Here is a 22,374-nt window from a genome sequence, read left to right on the forward strand (position 1 = left end):
AGAAGTGTAACTGAGGTTCCATAAACACCAGGATTATAGTTATGTGATATAGAACAAAGGCTCTTTTGTGGAAGGGAGTCATTTTGTGTAACTAGCTCAAGGTTTGGATTCTCTCTCTCTCTCTCTCTCTCTCTCTCTCTCTCTCTCTCTCTCTCTCTCTCGTACAGCTTAAAAATGAAGAACACTAACCGTTTCAACCCTATTAACACGTCATTCTATACAATTATCAATTAATATTTATTTAGTTACCAGAAACAGTTGAACGAGATGTTTTCGAAAGTTCCTACTCAGAGGTTGAAGGCGAAGGTTTAGGAACACAAAATCAAATAAGTGTAGCCAAAGACGGATCATGGAAAAGTATGTTATTAAACCTATGAACCTCTCTCTCTCTCTCTCTCTCTCTCTCTCTCTCTCTCTCTCTCTCTCTCTCTCTCTCTCTCTCTCTCTCTCATAACCTTCACTAGAGAAAGATGTTGAAGATATTGGGTACTGAGAATATTATGATTCTAGTGAGTAGAAAGAGTCGAGAAAGAAAGAGATCGGGAATAATCAAAGCTTAGAAGCTTGCAAGAGACCTTAGGAGTTTGGTGTGATCGGTAATGAATCACAATGAGACCTGAGAAGCCAGCAAAGTGAAAGTAAAATTGAACCATCTTCTTTTGAAGACTTATATTATATTCGGTTGAACATCATCACTGACTTCAGTTGTAATATAAGGTCCTTATTTATCTAGGAATTAACTTGAACTATCTGATAATTCAACTAAATACTTTAAAGTATATAAATAAAGATGAACTTATAAAGGCAATTTCAAATAAGGTTACGCGAATAATACTACAATCTTGTGAAGAAAAGATTAGGAAAACCAAAGAAGAAAATTAATGGAGAGAGAGAGAGAGAGAGAGAGAGAGAGAGAGAGAGAGAGAGAGAGAGAGAGAGAGAGAGAGAGAGAGAGAGAGAGAGGTAAATATGAAAATAGCAGAGCAACCAGCATAGGACGGTGGTGTGACAGATAAGAAAGTGAAGAAAATACAATCATGTTTTGCTGGTGGTTGGAAAGCAGAGATTCTCTCTCTCTCTCTCTCTCTCTCTCTCTCTCTCTCTCTCTCTCTCTCTCTCTCTATGTATGCTGCTGTTAAAACATCATACATCAATTCTCATAACAATAACAATAATAATAATAATATTTCACCGCCTCTCTCTCTCTCTCTCATCTGCAATAAATTTTAAACTTGGTATAACTTGCCTTCTCATAAAATGCTTGCATCAAGTAGGAACAAACTAGCTACTGTCAAAATGGACCATGAATTCCATTGTACTTCCTTATTATTTTCAGTAAAATGTACATACAGACATACTTACATACACACTATCGCCTCGAAATTTAGGAAAGCCAAAATATTTTTTGTGTGAGAATGTGATTTTTCTAGAGGCACTCAATACTATCCTGTAGGAATAGCCTTCGGAACTCAGAAAGAGAGAGAGAGAGAGAGAGAGAGAGAGAGAGAGAGAGAGAGAGAGAGAGAGAGGGCCCTTTTTTATTCCCGTACTCCGATTGGAAACGACAAAATGAACATTTTGAGCACCTAATTTATGCTCCATATATTCCGATCCTTTAATAATAAAACGGATAGAAAAAAAAAACTATTTAATACCTGGCATGCTTTTATGGCCAAGGCACTGATCCGGATACAATTCGCTCGCGTCCGGACAAAATGGTGGAAAAAGTGAGCTGTTCTGACGTAAAAATAAAAAAAATAAAATAAATGTTTATATTTATGAACATGTATCAGCGTCACCAAACCAGCCTAATTTAAATATTCACAACTTGCTTAATAAAGATTTGCTTAATAAAGATTATCTTGTTATCTCAATATTTTCTGCCTCGGGAACATGAAATATGAAACTCTAAGTTCTATGGGATTATAAACATAAAATTCCTCCACCTGTTTATGGCATTGGAAACTTGCAAATGAGTATTTAATGAATATACATCTCTCTCTCTATCTCTCTCTCTCTCTCTCTCTCTCTCTCTCTCTCTCTCTCTTCTCTCTCTCTCTCGTAGACCTTTTGACAATATTTACACTTCGTCTGTCAAGCTGTTTGCTAGGCAGTATGAGAGAGAGAGAGAGAGAGAGAGAGAGAGAGAGAGAGAGAGAGAGAGAGAGAGAGTTGATGAAATGGTATCATGATAGTAGCTCTCATTCTTCTTCTCGTAGTTACTTGCCAATTATAATACCTCTCTCTCTCTCTCTCTCTCTCTCTCTCTCTCTCTCTCTCTCTCTCTGTCAATAAGTCCGCTCCAATCAAGAGATATCCCCATAATCGTGCTTGGTGGGCTTATTCTGCAGATTGTCAGAAGAAGGAGAGAGTCCTCTTCTTCGGTCCAGAAGGAAAGAGCGAAGGAGCTTCTTTCTGGAATGAGCTCCGAGCTTCGCTATGCAGAGGAAACTCTCTCCTGCTTTCTCCTCTAATCATTTAAAATCACAAACTTCAAATTTTATTCAGAGCATCAATATAAATTGACCCTCTCTCCGATCTCTTCATGAATCATAGTGTAGAGACGACACTATTTAATAGAATAGAAAAGGATAAAAAATAGAATTTAGGCCAAAAGCCAAGCACTGGGACCAATGAGGTCATTCAACGCTGAAAGGGAAAGTGAGAATAAAAAGGTCTAAAAGGCGTAACAGGAGAAAAACCTTTTGCAGTTGAAGCACTATGAAACAATTGATGGAAAAGGGTTGAGGAAAGTCACGTGGAAGAAAGAGAATATGAAGGGAAGTACAGTAAATGGAATGAAAACGTTTGCAGATAGGGGCCGAAGGGACTTAACTAAGAACCTTAAGTAATGCCTACAGTGCACCTCTAGGTGCATTAACTGGATTACCCCACTACTAGGGACAATATTTAATGGTCCTCCCCTCACATGACATGATCCCTAAACGCTGTCTTCAGCGACAGTTGCTAATAATTTCGTCCTCTCGTGGATTCGAACCAGCGCACAGAGGAGAAATCAGGACTTCAGTGACGTTTTACAATAGAGCGATTTATTTATTAAAATACATTTGTAGGTTAATGCAAGTAGATGAATCACGGTCATGTGATAAAAATTCTGTATTAATATATATATAAAGAGATATTATAATATAAAATAATATATAATATATATATAATATATATATATATATATATATATATAATACAGAATTTTAATCTATCTATAATATATATATATATTATATATTATATATTATATATTATATAATATATATATATAGATAAGATAGATCCCGAAGGAAGTAGTAGGGAAAGGCATCCTCATCTTTCAACAGTTTATTTTAATGCCGACGTGTCGCAACGAATTCCAAGTCGCATTTTCAAGGCTAAAAATATATATAAGTTTACGAACATTAATAATTAATCTAATTTAATTTATATTAAAAATGTCATGGCAACAGCTCTCAATAAAGTAAAAAGTAAAATGTAAAAAGTAAAAAGTAAAATGTAAAAAGTAAAAAGTAAAAAGTAAAAAGTAAAAAGTAAAAAGTAAAAAGTAAAAGTTAAAAGTTAAAAGTTGAAGGTTCGAATTGATTCCCACAGGGGCATAAGCCATAGAACAGGTAGTAGGTTATCTAATCCAGAACAATCCAATATACGGAATCACTCAAAAACATGTAAAACATATATTGACAGCAAGGATTTTTCTATCTTGGGCCAACTGCGGAACAACAACAACCTGATAATTTTAGAATCTATAATTATTAAAAAGACTGTAACGTCGTTAAATACCCAAACGTCCTCTGTAAAATTGTTCATAGGCTACTTTGGGCAGCTGGTCTGCCTCACTGTATTTTTACCTATATTGTGTTAGTCTTACTCTTTCTTTTGTATAGGTAGGTGTTTCTGAAATTTTAGTGAAGTCCTGTACTTTTAATATGTCTGACTTTGGAGGTGCTGTTGAATTTTAACTTTTAACTTTTAACTTTTAACTTTTAACTTTTAACTTTTAACTTTTAACTTTTAACTTTTAACTTTTAACTTTTAACTTTTAACTTTTAACTTTTAACTTTTTACTTTTTACTTTTTACTTTATTGAGAGCTGTTGCCATGACATTTTTAATATAAATTAAATTGGATAAATTATTAATGTTCGTAAACTTATATATATTATATATATTTTTTTAGCCTTGAAAATGCGACTTGGAATTCGTCGCGAACGTCAGCATTAAAATAAACTGTTGAAAGATGAGGATGCCTTTCCCTACTACTTCCTTCGGGATATATCTTCTTTGAGCTCCAGCTCTGCCATTATGTTATAATATATATATATATATATATATATACATACATACATGTAACGTATACTCTTCTTTCTCACAAAACACCATTGATCGCGTCACATCAGATAAAAGAGAGAGAGAAAAAAAGCAAAGGCCTTCCTCCTCCTGCCTTCAGCTACGAAACCTATTACATTTTCCATTCTAAGTCTTTGTCGTTTTTTCCCTTCACACTGACACCTTCGGCAGTGAAGAAAATAGATGTTTATGATCAACGTATTTCGGAGACTCGCCTCAAATTTATCATTTATATCATCGAAAAAATTCTGGAAAAATTTAAAAACAATGAGGATACAAACAGATCATAAAAAATCGACATATTTTGTCACAGCCAATAAAGTGACTTGAGACTCATCGTCTGTATATAAGTATAAGAGCGAAAATATTGGGAAAATTACTGAAAATCAGTGAAATAAAAAAGGATTATATAAATATTCGTTAAATTTTCTAACATCCACCAAAATGAATGTCTGAATTATCATTTGTGTTCATAAAGTCGAATCATTTTCATAAAAACTGAAAAGCAATGAAAATAAAATCGGATCATAAAACGAGTCATTTTATCTTCTCACACTGAAGTTTGTGGCATAATGTTTCGTATTGATTAAAAAGAAAATTATAAATACAAAGGACAAACTCCTTCACTGAACAGACACTCTGAAATTCTCTCTCATTCAAGCAGCGTCTTGTAAACAGCCTACGTATGTCTTTGAAAGGGGAAACATAGGATAAAATTATAAGGGAATGTGGAAACACAACCCAGTTACTGTTATATAGAAAGGCATTTTCCAAAAATTATACAATAATTTTAAAGGGAACACTGATAAAACTCTCCCATTCAAGTAACATCTTGTAAACAGCCTCCATATGTCTTTCAGGACAAAATGAAAATAATAAAAATAAAATTATTACTGAGGAGGGAAATATGACCCAATTACTTTTATACTGGCAGTTTCAAGAAATTAAAACACTCAGTTTTCAAGAGTCCTAAACCATGGATACTGAGGCATCTTTCTCCTTGAGAACAATATATAAAAAAACATAACTAAACACGGAAACGAAATTTCAAAAAATGAAACACCAAATATTAAATTAACCAAAACCTTAAGCATGTAGGACATTTTACCTATTTCAAAATATTCAAAAATGACCATGGGCAAACATTTCTTGCGGGGCATTGTTTATATATATATATATATAATATATAATATATATATATCTATATATATATATATATTATATATTATAGATATATATCTTATGTAATGTATAATTATATGTATGTATATATATATATATACATACATACATATATACATATAATGACAAGGAGTGAAAGGTTGGAAGATGATCAATGCATCTTATTATTATTTGGGTCCTACAAGAATAGAAAAAGGGGAGAAAGATTTGCCAAAACGAAATTTAGAATTGGCAATCATGTAAACTAGCTACTCTCTCTCCCTACACGCCCACCCCCCACCCCCCTTTCTCTCTCTCTCTCTCACACACACACACACATACACAAAAGAATGACAATAACAATACAATCCCTCCCTCTTCCCTCCCCCTTTCAATCCTCAACCACCATTATTTCCCCCACTTCGGCGCATCTGAAAAAGGGGACAAAAGATCATTGCTCATCGCTGATACCAACGATTGACAGAGACAAATGTAAATATTCCTCCGGAATTCATCTGGCCTCAAACGGCCATTGTTCCTGAATCAGTCAGTCCTCTTAGCCTCGAATGAGGAACCGAAAATAAGAGAAAAATAATATACAAAAGAAGATTTTAAGAATATAACATAATAATAGAAAATAAGAGAAAATTTAATTTATAAAACTAGAAAAATAAATAACCGAGATAAATGAAAAAGGAGAAAAATAAACGAGAAAAATTGAAAAATAAGCGGAAAAAAAATTAGAGAAATTTTAATATAAGAAATAAAAAAGAGGAAAATGAAAACCTCAAAAGAAAGTAAAAATAAGCGAAAAATAAAAACTAAAGAGAAAAATGATGGATAAAAGAAAAATGAGGAAAAAGTAACTTGGGTTCTTATCTCATTTTCTTCTCCAGTGCATATATAGCCTTTGTGGTTCACAGTAGGTTCAGACGTTTGGAAAAGGCCCTGTCTAGGACTCGACTACTAAGTCCTATCAAAACTTATTACTATTTGCAAACTGATTATAAATCTACTCCGTGACTTTTAAACAGATTCACCTTAGTAGAAAGACAGAGGTGCTACAAAATCAGCCCCTTTACGAGAGTGAAAATCATAAGTATTAGATCTTTAGAGATATTAATGTAGTTATTATTTTTGCTACAACTGATGTTATGAAATTATATCAGGTTGAAATTTTTGATATTATATCTTGATGAAGAAATGAGACGTAACCAATTGCAAAATATATAATTTAAATACAAATACGTAAAATATAAATATAAATAAAAACAATATATACATAGTATATATTGTTTTTATTTATATTTATATTTTATTTGACTGAGAAACTGCTGTGTAAAATCTGCCCCCCCCCCCACACCCCCCCAACCCCCCGCCCCCCGCTTTTTCAAAATCCAAATCATCATCTTAAGGAGGTCGCAACCACAAACCTCCCCCACCCCAGCCCCCACCTCCTTCAATATAATATCCCCAGGGCCTGGGACATATTATATGCCGTTTCGTCCCATAATCCTTCGGGAGACATCCTGAACAACATCGCCAAGGGTCCTTTTCCAAGGGGGAGATTATACCTACGAGAGATGCCGGGATGATCCTTATTCAAAGGATGCGTCGTCTAGGAATGAGGAAGGATGTTGAAGAAGGGTCCTGTATCCTTCAAGGTTAGAGAGCAACTTATTCTCTATTCTCCCACCAGCCTTTATTTTTTTTTTTTTACTTCAGTCAATTTTATCCGATTGTCTTTCCCATTGACGTCTACAATGAGACAGTTACGGCGATGATGATAATAATAATAATAATAATAATAATAATAATAATAATAATAATAATAATAATAATAATAATAAGTCTTGTTGAAAAAGATTGCTGCATCAGCTCCATTAATTTTGTATAGAGTCTTCTCTATTTTCCTTATTAAGGATTTCTCAATGTTGCTGAAACTGGCAAGCAACGTGCCAAAGGGGATCGTCAAATCCAGTGTAGTCATATTGAATTATCTTTATTACTGCTACATACATATATTACTGTTACAAGTTTCTCCTCTCTCTCAAACTCTACTCTCTCTCTCTCTCTCTCTCTCTCTCTCTCTCTCTGACGTTTCGCCCAGATCTGCCAGGGCATGGTCACAGCGATGGTTGTTGGAGGACTGAATCTTAGTGTTGTTGTTTTTTATTAAGCTGACCTTGTGTCAGCACGGGCTCTTGCTCACAGAGCAGCCCGTAAGAATCTTAGTGGTGAGTCCTTAGGACTAGGACTAGGATAAGGATAGGGAAGTGGGGAATAAGGGAGAAGGAAGAGTACCTCTGGATACAATCCAGTTTAAGCCTGGCGGCGGATACTCGGGAAGGGAAAGGTTGAAGGAAAAAAAGGGATGGAAAGTGAAGTATAGTAGAAGAGAAAATAGTGAGGGGCAGACCCTCTTGCAAAGTTAGATTACTAGTTAAGCCATCATGCAAGGACAAGACAGAGAAGAAAGGCTCGGAAAAACAGTTAATTTGGTTCACCGCCTGCTAACTGGAATTGATTTTATATGATAGTAGGATTAAGATGTACACGCACCTTATGTATTTAGTTAAATGTTAATTATGTTATATTATTATTAGTATTTTTTTTTTTTATTTTTTTTTTTACATACATATATATACACATCCACATACATATATATATATATATACACATATACACACATATATATATATATATATATATATATATATATATATATATAATATATATATATACACATACCCACACCTATACATATATATACATACATATTTTTTTTTTTTTTTTTTTTTTTTTTAATTTTGTCAGTCTATATATACCTTGGTTCTGGGGGGTCACAATGACCTTTGCTTCAAGTCTACTCCACAGTAGTGATCTCTGACTTGGTTTGATGGTGAGATCTCTAGTGTGTTGAATAAGTTTTTCTATCCTCTAAACTTAATTTGTCCCAAGTTTTCTGCCCAAGTCTATGGAACCTGACATTCAGAGGCTCCAAAATTGAGTGATTATGCAACTCCCTTATTGTGTTGAAGTAGGGGGGACTTTCCCTATATGCTTGCCTCAGAGCTTTATTCTGAACTGCTTGCATTTTACTTAGTACTGTTTTGCTAAGTGCTCCAAATATGATGGCTGGGTATTCTAGCTGTGGCCTGGCTAGTGATTTGTATAGTTTGAGTTGAGTTTTTGCCGAGAGTCCTCTGAATCTTTTTTAATCTACTGACCGTTTTTCCTCGCGGTAGCTATTCTCGCCTGTACATGGGGGAAGAATGCCTGATTTTTTAAATTTGCACCCAAGAATTGTGACTTGTTGGTTATATGGAATTCTCCTATTGTTGACTATGATATCCATGGGACGTCGAGCAGAATTGAGAGGAGCTGGAATTTATTGATATTTGTAGTTACTTTCCATTTCTTTTCGTAGTTGTTGATTTTCTGTATTTCTCTAAGTCTTTCTTTGCAGCATACCTTTGGCTTTGGTAGGATATGTTATTACTGGGTGTGATCATCTGCGAACATAATTTGAAGGCAACCTTGAGATGGAGGAGGGGGGTGGTCTTTATAATGTAGAAGTTGTAGAGTGATGGGAGGGGAGAGAATACTACCTTGAGGGAGGGGGCCCTGACTTGTAACTGGAATCTGGTCCTATGAAGTCTTTAATTTTAATTCTTGCCACCCGGTGTCAAGAAGTTACATAGCAGTCTGGTTGGTAAATCTGGCAATTGCGCCTCCAAAAGTTTGTATTTTAGACCGTCATCTGCCAGACTTTATCGAAGGCTCGACTGACATCCCTAGAGATAAGGTTGCATCCGTGTCCTAAAGCTCTTCTTGACTGCTATGTTACTCATATAGTCTAGTTAATGCAAGCTGAGTTCCTTTTGCCTTGAGTAAACCCATATTGGATTATTATTGGTTAGTAGATTATCTTCGAGGAACTCATTAAACCTTATCTGAATGATTTTTTCCAGGATCTTACCAGGTATTTCTAGAAGAGGAATTGGTCTATAGTTTGAAACCGTAGTTAGATCTTTACCCTTTTTCCCCACAAAGGGAAGTAGTGCTTTCTTGAAAAAAAAGTCTGGCCAGTAGCCCATACTTATGGTTTCATTGAAAATGAACTCTTAGGAAGACCAGCATGGAGTTGGGAAGATGCTTAATAATAATTTTGTTTACTCTAGAATGGCCAGGTGCTTTGTTTTTAAAATTATTGATTATTTTGATGATGTCTTGCAGTTGAATTGGTTTAATAAACTGGTCTTCAACATCTAATCTATCGAGGTCTACGTGTCGTATGGTATTATTTGGTCATCATGTTCATGTAGTGCTGCAATCAACTCGTTGTTTCATGTTGCAAGTCAAACCTTAGATTCTCCCATGGGTTTATTTTGAAGATATTAGACCAGTATTCTCTGAAAATTGGTTCCTGATCCTGGGGTGAAAAGATCTTTCCTGGTTTGTTATGGAGGATGTAAGCTGTAGGTTCAGTATCTGAACCCAGAAGCCTTCTGATCATTTTCCAGAACTTTCCTGGGTCTCTGTAGATTCCTTCGATTTTATTTAGAAGTGTCTCCCAAGTCGAATTTATGAGTTTCCTTAGCTTCTATTTTAATTCTTTCTTTAATATTTTGTAAGTATTCTAATAGCTGCAGTGATGGGCCATGATTATTAATTAAAAACTAGGGCTTGTTTTGTATAGCAAATATTGTAATTGCTTAAGATTCTCTGTTTCTTTAGAATATGGTAAGATCCTGAAAGTTTTGAGGGGTATACAAAGTTCTGTGGCTTCTTTGATCATCCTGTAACCAAAAAGTTATTTTGTCATCGATATAGGTTTTATCCTTTCTGATGTTATCAGGTTTCGTCATAGTTGGAGAGAGAGTCGTCGAGAATATCCTTGAAGCGGTCCCAGTTGGCATTGGTCAAATCGAGTGTTGGGCTGATGGCTAACCATAATAGGTCTCACAGTAAGTTTTAATAGTATAGGTATGTGGTCTGAGGAAGTTAAAAGGACCCTGAGTGATTGAATAATTGAAATGTGGTATCTGTTAGACAGAAGGATGTCAGGTTTGCCCTTGGATCTTCTGCTGAAATATGTTTGAAAATCTGGTCCTAGAAAGTAAACTAGATTCCTGTTCATAAGACCTTGAATTAAGGTGCCTCTGGGATTAGTACTATTGTGGCCCAGGGCCGGGTGTGGAGTTGCATTTAGGTCTGCTAGTAAATAGACTGGGATATGCGTCTCATTAAGGACAAGATATCTGCTGAGGAAATACTGGGTTCCTGGGAGGTAAATAAGTCGTTGCTATGATTACTGGGTCCCCGAACTGTCTGTAGTTCTACTGCGATTAGGTCATGATTGAATCCGTCTATTAATTTGAACTGTGATATCCCGTCTTACTGCTATTGCTGTCCCGGCATTTGATCGTTAGTGGTGTTGCATTGGAAAAAAAAAAAACGTTGTAGTTCCAGATCTTAATGCACGTGGAGTTGGGTATCCTTGTGGAATTGAGAAGTATAAGATGTGGGGGGTTAGAAAGAAGAATAAATGTTGCTTAGTTCCTTACTACGAAGGAAGGTCCCACTTCAGTACGTTATGTTGGATGACTGTGAGAGTGTCCATTATGGTGTTTTTCCTTTCGTTAAGTCAAAGAATCCTGAATTTAATTTTTGGGAATTTATCGTGGTTTATCCTCGTGATCCTGTTACTATATTTGTCAAGTTCTATTGTTCCATCAGTAATATATTGTTTGACTGTATTATTATCTAATTCCTCTGGTGAAAATGTACTTCATCGTTTTATTATTCAAAAATCATCCTCTTGAGGGTATTGTGGGTAGGGTTTTTTTTTTTTTGGGTTTTTGGGGTTTGCCGTTAATGGAAATATAAAGTCCTAAGTCAATTTTGGGGTTCTTGGTCTGGTTGATGGAAGGAAAAAGGGAGGCTTGGAAGAGCCATAGCTCTTGTGTTTCAGGGTTCTGTATTATTGTAGATGAGGTTGTTGCTTGTGATAGTTGGAGGTGGCTGGTTTTTTTTTTTGGCCGCCGGTGTGAAGGCATTTCAACTTCAGAGTCTGAATCGCTTTGTATTCTTTTCCTCTTGGCTTCTTCAATTTCCATGTCGTCATCAATTGTCAGGGGCTGATTGGGGCTGGTGTTGTTTTGATTTTCTTGACTTTAGCAATGTTGAGACTTTCTTAGCTAGCTGGTAGCCTCTGTAGGAATTTTAATCAACGGTAGGCCATTATCTTTGTAAGAAAGCGTCCATCATTGTTTGGAAAAGTGCCTGGTTCAACTGTTTCACTCAAATTTGCAGTTATTATAGCTGTGTTGATTACAGTGAGCTGATGAAGTGAGATGTTGTTGTTGGTGTGTTTGAACTATTCGGCGCAGTTGAGGCTGTGGCTTTGGCGAGGTCTGTTTTGGAGTGATCTGGGATGTTGGTTCCTGATCGTTTTAGCCTGGTCCTTGGTCAAAGCTTTCCTGGTTGGGCATCTTGCAGCCATGGTTGGGTGATCCCCATTGCAAGTGATGCACTTTGATTTTGGTTTTCCTGGTTGGTGCAATCGGTTCCAATAGTGTTCCTCAGAGGCACATAATTGAGCAGATTTTATAGTTACTTGGCTTGGGCAGTTCTTTTTTGTGTGCTCATAGCTGTAGCATCTCATACACTGGGGTGGAACAGCGTGGATCTCCTGGCTTAGGAATCTAGGTGGAAAGGATTGGCCAGAGATGAGAAGTCCTTTGATGAGACAGTCTCTCACCATTTGGGTAGACTCTAGTTTTACCTTGAATGTGGTTTTGGTGTGGGAAGCTTGATGATTGCAGTAACCTTTACACCATTACGTTGTTCAATTTCATACTTGAGCTCCTCATCGGGATAGATTATATACCAAACTGTCAGCCTGGGTTATGACCAATGTGCGTGAAGCATTCAGATGAGGGGGGGTCAGAACTTCAAAACTTATTATTGTGTAGAGCCAGTTTGGTGTCAGGATGGAATTATTTTTCAATTGTTGCTTCATCTGCTATAGCTAAGTAGTAATTATTAGCTTTAGTGAGCTTGTGGATAAAGCATAATTTTTCCTGAAGAGTCATTCCATATTGCCAGGCGACGTTGATTCTTCATCAAGTCCCTGACTAGTGTCCTTAATTTTAACTTTACCCATTATGTCATGATTAAGCAAGAATTTTACCCTCTGAAAGAAGAATAATTAATTCCCTCTGTGAAAAATACTAAATTAAATTCTAGGGGATTTGCACAACCTTTTTGATAAATATGTAAATATTTCAAAATTTGGGAATATTTTTTTTGAGAAATTTGTGGAATACAACAATGTGGGATGACTTTTGAAAAGGGGGGAAGGTGCAAAAATATTAACTTTTTAACAAAACTTCAAATAAAAGTGGAGAATTTCAAATATTAAGGGCGGTAGAACAAAAAAAAACGTTTTTTTCAAGGAAATTAGAGTTACAGTAATAGTTAGCAGTCACTTTATGGAAGGCAGTGACCAATACCTAACTCCTATGCAGGCACTACTGAAGAAGTATTTTTAGCCTGGGACGATGCAGAACTAAAAAAAAAAAAGCCCAGTGCCCCTAGAGAGTTTTAAGACCACAACGGCTACTCCAGGGGTCAAAGGGCTACTGATGGTGTTAGTTGGAAGAAGTTGAGAAGTTGAGAATGAGGTCTGAAACAATAGAATAGGTAGACAAGGCAGGGATTGCCTTAACTAGTGGTTAGGATGGGAAGAATATAAGCTGGGAAGGTAGTAGGAATGGGACTAGGAATGGCGGTGATAGTGTTGGAAGTTTGGGGGGGGAATGGGGGTAGGGAAGGATGGATGGGGATGGACGGGAGGGTGGAGTTTCACTTATAGTTTTGCGCCAATTTGGCAGCAGTCGTAAAAGTGGCTTGAAGAGCTGTATCAGCAGCCAATGAGAAGGCAGCTCTGGCAGAAGTGCTCTCAGCCAATAGGAGGCAAGTTCAACTTTCTTCAAGCTTGGTTGCTGAGAACAAGCTTGAAGGTTTCGGTTGTCAGCCAATGGGAGGGAGGATTTCTCTCTACCAATAGGCGGCGAGGAGGCGGGAGCGATCTCTCGGCACGTCTGCTCTCTGCGAGGTCTGCTGGTAGAAAAATGAATGCCGATGAGTCCTTAGTGGTGAGTCCTTCGCTATATATCATGGTCGTGCGGGCGCTCACGGATGCTCCTGCAGGACCCGGAGGGTGCTCGAATTTTCATTGGCTGGCGGCCAGGCGTCGGAAACTCTCGAGGCGCGTTGATCTTCTCAGGTGTGGTTGCGTCACCTGGAGCCGGGTTTTTCATTTGGGCTGCGACCGTGGTGACGTAACTCCTGGTATTTCTACCAACCTCTTCGATATTGGTCCCGTCCTGGGTGCTGGTGTTAAGGAAGGGTTTTTGCTCGAGGATGAATAATGCCTCAAGGAGGCGTAGGCGTCGCTGATCGGGGGCTCATCCAATTATCTTTGTGTTTTTTTACGATATCCTCACGCACGACGTTGCTGGTGGTGGGCGGTGAGGGGTTGTGGTGGTGTTTTATGGCACCGTTCTGGGCGTGACGGAGATCCATCTTAGACAGTCGTAACGTTGTCATACTGATATAAAACTTTAGGACATCCTTGGATATGGGCATGTGTACCGGTAGACGACGTTTATTCTGCTTCCAGGGGATCTCCTGCAGGCGTAGGGTTATTTCTCATAATCAGGTCCCTTGTTCTCCTGTTCTTATAATAGATTATAAGAGAGAGCCTCTTCCCTTCCTCCACGGGGGTGACGTTCTCTTCTACAATCTTCTTAAGGCATCTCTCCTCTTCTTTGTACCCGTGGTGCATGAAGGACTTGTAGAAAATACATATATTCCTTTGATTGGAGGGGGATTCTCTTTATTCTCTCCGTCCTCCATGTACCATTGTTTAAGGCTGTTCTGATCTCCCTGTTGATCAGCTTGTTGGAGTACCCGTTGTTAATCATCATTTGTGAGGCTCGGTCCAGTTCTGCGTGGGTGTCCTGTCACGAAGGCCCTGACGGTGGTGGTCTTGAACCTCGCAGGACACTCACTTTCTCCATTTAAGCAAAGTCCCAAGTTAGTGGATTTGGATGTGGTGGGTGGTGGCTCATCTTCGGGTAGTCTTCGTAATTATCGGACGTCGAGGAAGGGGAGCCGATCTTCGCTGCTAAATTCAATTGTGAAATTAAGGGCGCTGTTGCACAGGAACTGCTGGCGAAGGGCTTCAACCTCTTCCTCGGAGTCAGCTTGAACAAATATGTCATCGATGTATCTGGCATACGTCCGGGGACATCGGTGCTGCCAAAAAACCCGCTCTTCAACGGTACCCATGTAAAAGTTGGCAAAGAGGACGCCCAAGGCGGACCCCATTGCCACGCCGTCTTTCTAACGAAACATCTGTCCTCTGTGGGTGGTGAAGGGGGCTCTCTTCGTACAGATGTCTAGGAGTGTCTTAAGCGATTCTTCCGGGATGTTCGGAGGTTGCTTGTCAGGGTTCCTGTAGACCTTTTCCAAAATGATGCCTATTGTTTCATCGACGGGGACGTTGGTAAACAGGAACTCCACGTCGAGGGACGCCATAGTGCCGTCGCCAGGGGAATCCCGGATTTTCTCCAGGAACTCCGTCGAAGAAGTAAGGCAAAATTTGGAGGGGGTATACGGCGTCAGGATTTTGTTAAGGCGTTTTGCCAACTCGTAGGTCGGTGCAGGTGTCTGGCTGATGATGGGGCGTAAGGGGTTACTTGTCTTGTGCGTTTTCACTTTTCCGTAAAGGTACCCCAAGTTGTAATCTCCTTGGATGGGCGGGAGGTGGCATGCATTCATTGCAGCGTTTACTGCAGTGATGACGCGGTTAGCATCCCGTTTGATGTCTTCGGTGGGGTTTCTCGTCAATCTCTCGAATTTAGAGGTATCTGCTAAGATATCGTCTAGCTTCTCGAAATATTCCTCAGTCTTGATAAGTACAAAGGCGGCCGTTTTATCTGCCCGACGTATTGTTATCTCCTCATTTTTCCTAAGATCCGCTGCTGCGTCCTTCAGCGCTTTGGTAAATATCCCGCTGGTATAGTTCCCTCTGTCCGTCAGGGCTTCTGCGAATTATTAGAGGTTGAAGGGCGTCGCTGGTCTTAAGGATCTTCTTGGCTTCTAACTGTTGTATGGAGTCGAGGAGCAATTCTATCTCCGTACGTTTTTCATGTTTCCTGGGTTTAGTCATGAAGTGACAGTTGAGGCCGAGGTTGAGTAAGTCGTCTTGTTCTGGGTCTTTTCTTGGACACGTAGTATCTTCCCTCCGTTGAGGTCCACAAGCTTGCGGGTCACGCCCCCTGACACGCTTACGCATGTCTTCCTCTTGCAGGTGGGTAAGACGGGCGTTAATCTCCACGAAGTTAGGGTGCTCCTGGTGGTCCTCCTGGCGATGTTGTCTCGTACGGTATTGGTGTCTTGAGAAATCCTTAATAAGGAAAATAGAGAAGACTCTTTACAAAATTAATGGAGCTGATGCAGCAATCCTTTTCGACAAGACTTGTTTAAAAGAGGGTCTACTCCCAAAATAATAATAATAATAATAATAATAATAATAATAATAATAATAATAATAATAATAATAATAATAATAATAATAATAATATATTTATCTTTTATATATTTGGAAATTTCTCATACACAAACATCGAAATATAGAAATCTATACATATACCAAAATGGCAATTTATACCGCAGTTATCAGCCATTTTTCCTGTTTCTCGGCGTCGTGATTCCAACATTAATCTTTCCCCTTAACTGTAATTTATAATCACTCCAACCTCACAACAACGGAGGAAATCTGAAAGTGTGGGGGTTTGAGGACAGAGTGGGGGGGGGGGGGGTTGAATTTTTGCGGAGGCGATAACCGTGATGGCAACATCCATCCTCCATCAACTCTGATGTTTCCTCAGTCAATCGTTTTGGGGCGGAGTCGAAGTTGATGAGGAGACATAAATGACACACGTCCCATATCTTGGCCACCTCTCTCTCTCTCTCTCTGACGCATACACACATCAAAAGGAATCTAAATTTGAACACCACACAGAATGAGAAAAGTGAGTAATTGTCTTCATTGGCAAATAAACAACATAGAGGGAAAACACTGACATCTTGCCAACATCCCCCAAAGGGAAATAATAACAAAGAAGAGAAACAGACCACAAGAGAGGTATAAGTACCTGATACGTCTTAGAAAATGAAAGGTTTTCCAAAGGGAGCATTGAATAAGCTCTCGAGTCAAGTGGTTAGAAATGGAGATATATAACAACCCCAAGGAAAGGCAATCATACAGCGCAACAACGCCTCCGCTAACAATGGAAAAACAAACCCAAACGAAGAAACAAAGATAAACAAGCAAAGTCTCCATCTCGGTTGCATCTCATATTATGGACCGATGAGTCCTGCTCACTACAGCACAAAACTGATATGAATCATCCCCAGAGAGAGAGAGAGAGAGAGAGAGAGAGAATCAGGTATTAAATTAAATTCCAAGTTGATAAGATTATGGCAGATGACAAATAAAATGCTTAGTAAGGGTGGATCCGAGAGAGAGAGAGAGAGAGAGAGAGAGAGAGAGAGAGAGAGAGAGAGAGAGAGAGAGAGAGAGAAATTCCAAGTTACAGCCAAACGGTTGAACAAGCTGGTTCAGCCTTGGCGGTAATAAAAGCCTACTCTCTGATTTTCATAAAACTTTTAAACGCACTACAGGAATTCTGTGAGGTAAGATTCTCGTGAAGACCTTCTATATGGTTACAAGTTTCCTAAGAGGCATCATTATTGTTATTATTACTATATTTTGAGTTTCCAAATTTCACACACGCACACACACACACACACACACACACATATATATATTGTAATAATATGCTTAATTTTCATTCGTGGCCTGTAAAGTCAATTTCATTAAGTTACTTTCAATTTCAATTTTTTATTGCCACAAAAAAAAAAAAGACTGGTTAAGGTTTTTCTCGCTCCCACCGAAGGTTGTTATTATTAAAGTGGTACCTCGCCCCATGAGAGTTGTTTTTTTTCCTCTTTCATGTATTTATCCGGCCGGAGCTTGTTTGGTGATTTGCGAGTCGTTGCCTCACTTTTGGTGGGACCGTTGGGCTGAGGATGAAAAAAAGGGGGAGTAGGCATTCGGCTCCTTATCTTGGAGGTTTTCCCTGACCTGATCCCTGCAGGAACGTTTTTAAAAATTTGGAGATTCTCGCCTTGGCCTTGCTAGGCGTTTGCCCGGACCCCCCTTTTCACCTGTATTACGGAGGGCGTTGACGGTGTTCCGCCTCCTAATTACTAAAGTCGCTGTGGAAGCTGCAGCCTTGTTTGAGAAAAGTCTCCTGTGCTCTGTTCGGGCGCCCTTCCTCCTGTGTGCTGCAGAAGTTACTATTACTACGTCCCCTCATCTCTGGACCTGCCTGCTGCCCTTGGGAAAGCATCTTGTCTTGTCCCTTGTCTGCTTTCGTCCTGAAACCTCCGGAGTCGTGAAAAGGCCTGAATCTGTTTTCAGAATGCTGGTAAGGATATTCTGAATATATTCGTTATAGACGTTACTGATGTGGGGTCAGGTGTATCCTCCTGCTGCAGACCCCCTTCGTGATTCCGGAGCAGTTTGATAGACAGCCGTGTGTGCATTCAGTAGTGGTATATCGACATATAGTGCCTGCGTGTAATCACCTTGATGTCAGATCAAGTAATCTTTAAGTTATTTGTAATTTATGTATGTAAATATTTTTGGGGGAAGTATGATCTAGGATTTAAGGTTCATTCCCTCTTTCATTAATCTTCTCCAAAAGAATATTTTCGGGGCTTTCTAGAAATAGGCTGTTTTCCTCCCTCCTCCTAATCACGGTCTCTTTTGTTCTATCGTGTGAATGAGGATATTTTTTAGGTAAAATATTTTGCAAACCAAACCCCCCCCTAATCAGTTTTTTTTTTTTCATGTGGGTTTAATTTAGATTTATTTATAATAAATACTAAAGTTTTGGTTTATATTTTCGTTTATCCTCTTTCAGTGTTATTTGGTGTTTTTCACTGTCTGGAGATCTTGCCCCTTGGCTTTAAATTCTAACCTTTGTGGCACTGATCGTTAAGAGAAAAGAGCCTGTTTCTTGCCACTTATACTTTTAAATAGTTGTGAGTAATGTTCATAAAAAAACATATTTGGCGACCTCTATCCCAGGATCATCCGACAGTGTAATTCCACGAGTGCTTATTCAAGAGTGTTTAGGTCAGTGGATGGGCTTAGGTAGATTATTTTCAGTTCCACCCCCACATAGATATAATTATGCATTATTTTGATGAGGAAGAGAACGCTGCTGCCCAGTTTTTTGGCAGACCCTGATTGGGAGAGGAATCTCTTTGATCTAAAACGAGATCAGTTATGGATATTAGGTGAATTTCTAGGTTTGAGTGTGTCTTCAGAGGTTAGGAAAGGTCAGCTCTTATTTGAGGTAATTAAAGCTGGTAAGTTGTTTAAAGAAACCTTAGGTATCATCAGTGATGAGGAAATAGGGAATAGTAATAAAAACGGTGAAAATAAGGTGGTAGGTGCCAGAGATGTTGAGGAAGATGACAATGTTAGTAATAAAAATGGGGAAATAGGCAGTAGAAATAATGATATAAATGGTCAGGTAAGCCAACTGAAATTGGATATTTTGAAGGAGCAATCGAGGATTAAGAGTTGGATTTTAAAGCACTTCAGCTACAGGCTGAAGAAAGGGCGAAGGAAAGGGATCATGAAATTCAATTGTTAAAATTGCAGATGTCGGCCGATAATGGTAATTATCGTAGTGATAATGATAGATTTAACCTATTAGGTGCCCTTAAACTTGTTCCCCAGTTTAATGAAGAAGACGTTTCCGAATTCTTCATTTTTTTTGAAAGAATTGCTAAGAAGTTGAATTGGCCTCGGGACATGTGGACCACTTTGATCCAGTGTCGCTTAAAAGGTAAGTCGCAGCGTGTGTACAATACACTTAACGAGGGATTGTCATCTGATTATGACTCAGTGAAAGCGATAATCCTGAAAGCTTACGATCTCGTTCCGGAGGCATACAGAACCAAAAAAAAAATTTAGGAATTTTTAATTTTTTAAAAAGAGTCGGATATGACTTTCGTGGAAGTTCGCCACGAAAGAAAGAACAGTTCATGGGACGACTGGTTAAAGTCTAAGGAGGTTGACTCGTTTGAAAAGTTTAGGGATTTGATTTTGACTGAAGAATTTAAGAGGTCTGTGTCAAGGGAGCTAAAGATTCATTTAGAGGAGTTAAAGATTGATTTGTTTTTACAAGGAGGTGGGCAATTGCCTCTGATGAGTACTCCCTTGCACATAGACAAGACCCGGTAATGGAAATAGTTGGCAGGGAAAACCATATCAGAAAAGGTCTACTGATTTTGATAAAAATGCAAGTGTGAACCGTAATATAGATAGCAGTAAAAACGGTAGTGTAGTATCGCGTAGTTACGTGAATAGTAGTATGTCTGGTGGTGGTAGTGTACGCAGAGAATCTCACGAGTCTGGGTTAAGTTATTGGTGTAATAGGAAGGGTCATATAAAAGCGAATTGCTTTGCTAGGAAAAATTACCTAGAAAGGAATACGGAACACGTTAATGTTGTTTCTGCGGAGACATCTCCAAAGAAAAGGTAGGGTAAACATGAAAACAAGTGACTAAAATTTGCTAAATACATATCGAATGGGACTATTTTCACTGATGTTGACAAACGAATAGGACGTAGTGTTAAGATTCTTCGTGACACTGGTGCAGGTCAATCTTTAATTTTAAAAACTTCTGTACCTAATGGCTTTGAATTTTCAAATAATGATTTTGTAATTCTGGGTGGATTTCCTAACACGGTTGCTTCTTATCCTCTCGAAACAATGTATCTAGAAACTGAGTATTACGAGGGTACGGTAAAACTAGCAGTGGTCGATAGTTTACCTGTTCCCGGTATTGACATGTTATATGCTAATGATTTGGTGTTACATGACGAGGCAAATTATTTCCCAATTTTGACCGTTACGGAGATAGAGGATGATGCGTATTGTTTTGATGTTTTTTGTTTTTTCCCTGCGGGGAAACCTACCTCTGTTATTACTCGTTCTCGTGCTCGAGAGATTGATCTCGATAATGTTAATTTAGGACTTATTTGAAGATGAAATGAATGGACAGGCGACTGACACAGTGACGAGTAGTTTGTAGCAGTAGTAGTAGTAGAGATATTTTGTTTAATGATATTGAATGGGATGTCGAGGCTTTAAAAGAAGCCAAAGCAAATGAGTTTTCTAATTTTGATGATTTTGATGTTGATGATTTATCAAAACCTGTTTTTCTTAAACAAGAAGGTTTGGTGTATAGAGTCAGTAGGTCAGTTATGCGCCTGCTGACCAGGTTGAGGTTTTAAGGCAATTGGTAATTCCAGAACGATACCGTTCTAAGTTATTATTTTTATCTCATGAGAATAACCTTTCAGGGCATTTCGGGGTCAGGAAAACTTTTCAGAAACTCGCTGAACATTTTTTCTGGCCTGGAATGCGTCGTGATGTAAAACGACATGTATTATCTTGCAAGGTATGTCAACTCGTGGGGAAGCCGAATCAGAAAATTCCAAAAGCTCCTTTAATTCCTATTCCGTCAGTAGGGGAACCTTTCAGGGAAGTGATTATAGATGTTGTTGGTCCTTTACCGCGGACGCGCGGGGGTGGACATGAATATATTTTTGACAATGGTGGATAGGATGTCACGTTTCCCTGAGGCGGTCCCGCTCCGAGTATTAGAGGGGAGAAAATTGTTGAGGCGCTGGTTGGCTTCTTTACGAGGTTTGGTATTCCAAAGATTATTCAAAGTGACTGTGGTACGAACTTTACAAGTAGGTACTTTAAGCGAAAAATGAATGAGTTAGGGATTGATCATGTTACTTCCTCCCCTTATCACCCTGAAAGTCAGGGCCAAGTGGAGAGATTCCACCAAACCCTGAAATCTGTCTTAAAAAATTTTTGTTTGGAAACAGGTTGTGAATGGGATAAAGAGATCCCTTATGCTTTATTTGCAATCAGGTCAACGCCTAATGAGACTTTGGGTTTCTCTCCCTTTCAGCTTATATTTGGACATAGTGTTCGTGGTCCATTGGATGTTGTGAGAGAGCACTGGGAGGGAGAAACCCCGGAAATGAATGTTTTGGATTATGTATCTAATTTACAGGAGAAATTGCGTAGAGCTTGGACCTTTGCCCGGGAAAATTTAACAAAGGCTCAAACTACTATGAAAACAAATTATGATGTTGGAACCCAAATGAGACATTTTGATCCAGGAGACAAAGTCTTGGTATTGCTTCCCATGCCTGGAAATCCACTCAAGGCAAAATTCTCAGGTCCGTGGAAGGTACTCAAGAAATTGAATAATGTTAATTACCTGATTGAGACTCCTGAAAGACTTCGAAAAACTCAAATTTGTCACATAAATATGTTAAAGCCTTTTGTCAGTAGAGAAGTAGAGGTAGACGTAGAACCAGTGTCACTGGTAGAGGTAGAAGTAGATCCTATGGTAGACATGAAATTATCTGTGGGACCTGATGGTCTGTCTAATAATTCGAGTATTCTCAATAACCTTGATGTTAAATTTCAGCACCTGGATAAGGACAAAGTAACGTCTTTAACAATGTTAATTAATGATTATAAGGATTTATTTCAGGATTCACCAGGACGCACTAATATTTTAGAACACGATGTTGATGTAGGGGAGGCACGACCTATTAAACAAAGTCCGTATAGGTTAAACCCCATCAAAAGGGACATCGTTA

Source organism: Macrobrachium nipponense, chromosome 25 (assembly GCF_015104395.2).
Source record: "Macrobrachium nipponense isolate FS-2020 chromosome 25, ASM1510439v2, whole genome shotgun sequence".
In the NCBI taxonomy this organism is placed as follows: Eukaryota; Metazoa; Arthropoda; class Malacostraca; order Decapoda; family Palaemonidae; genus Macrobrachium; species Macrobrachium nipponense.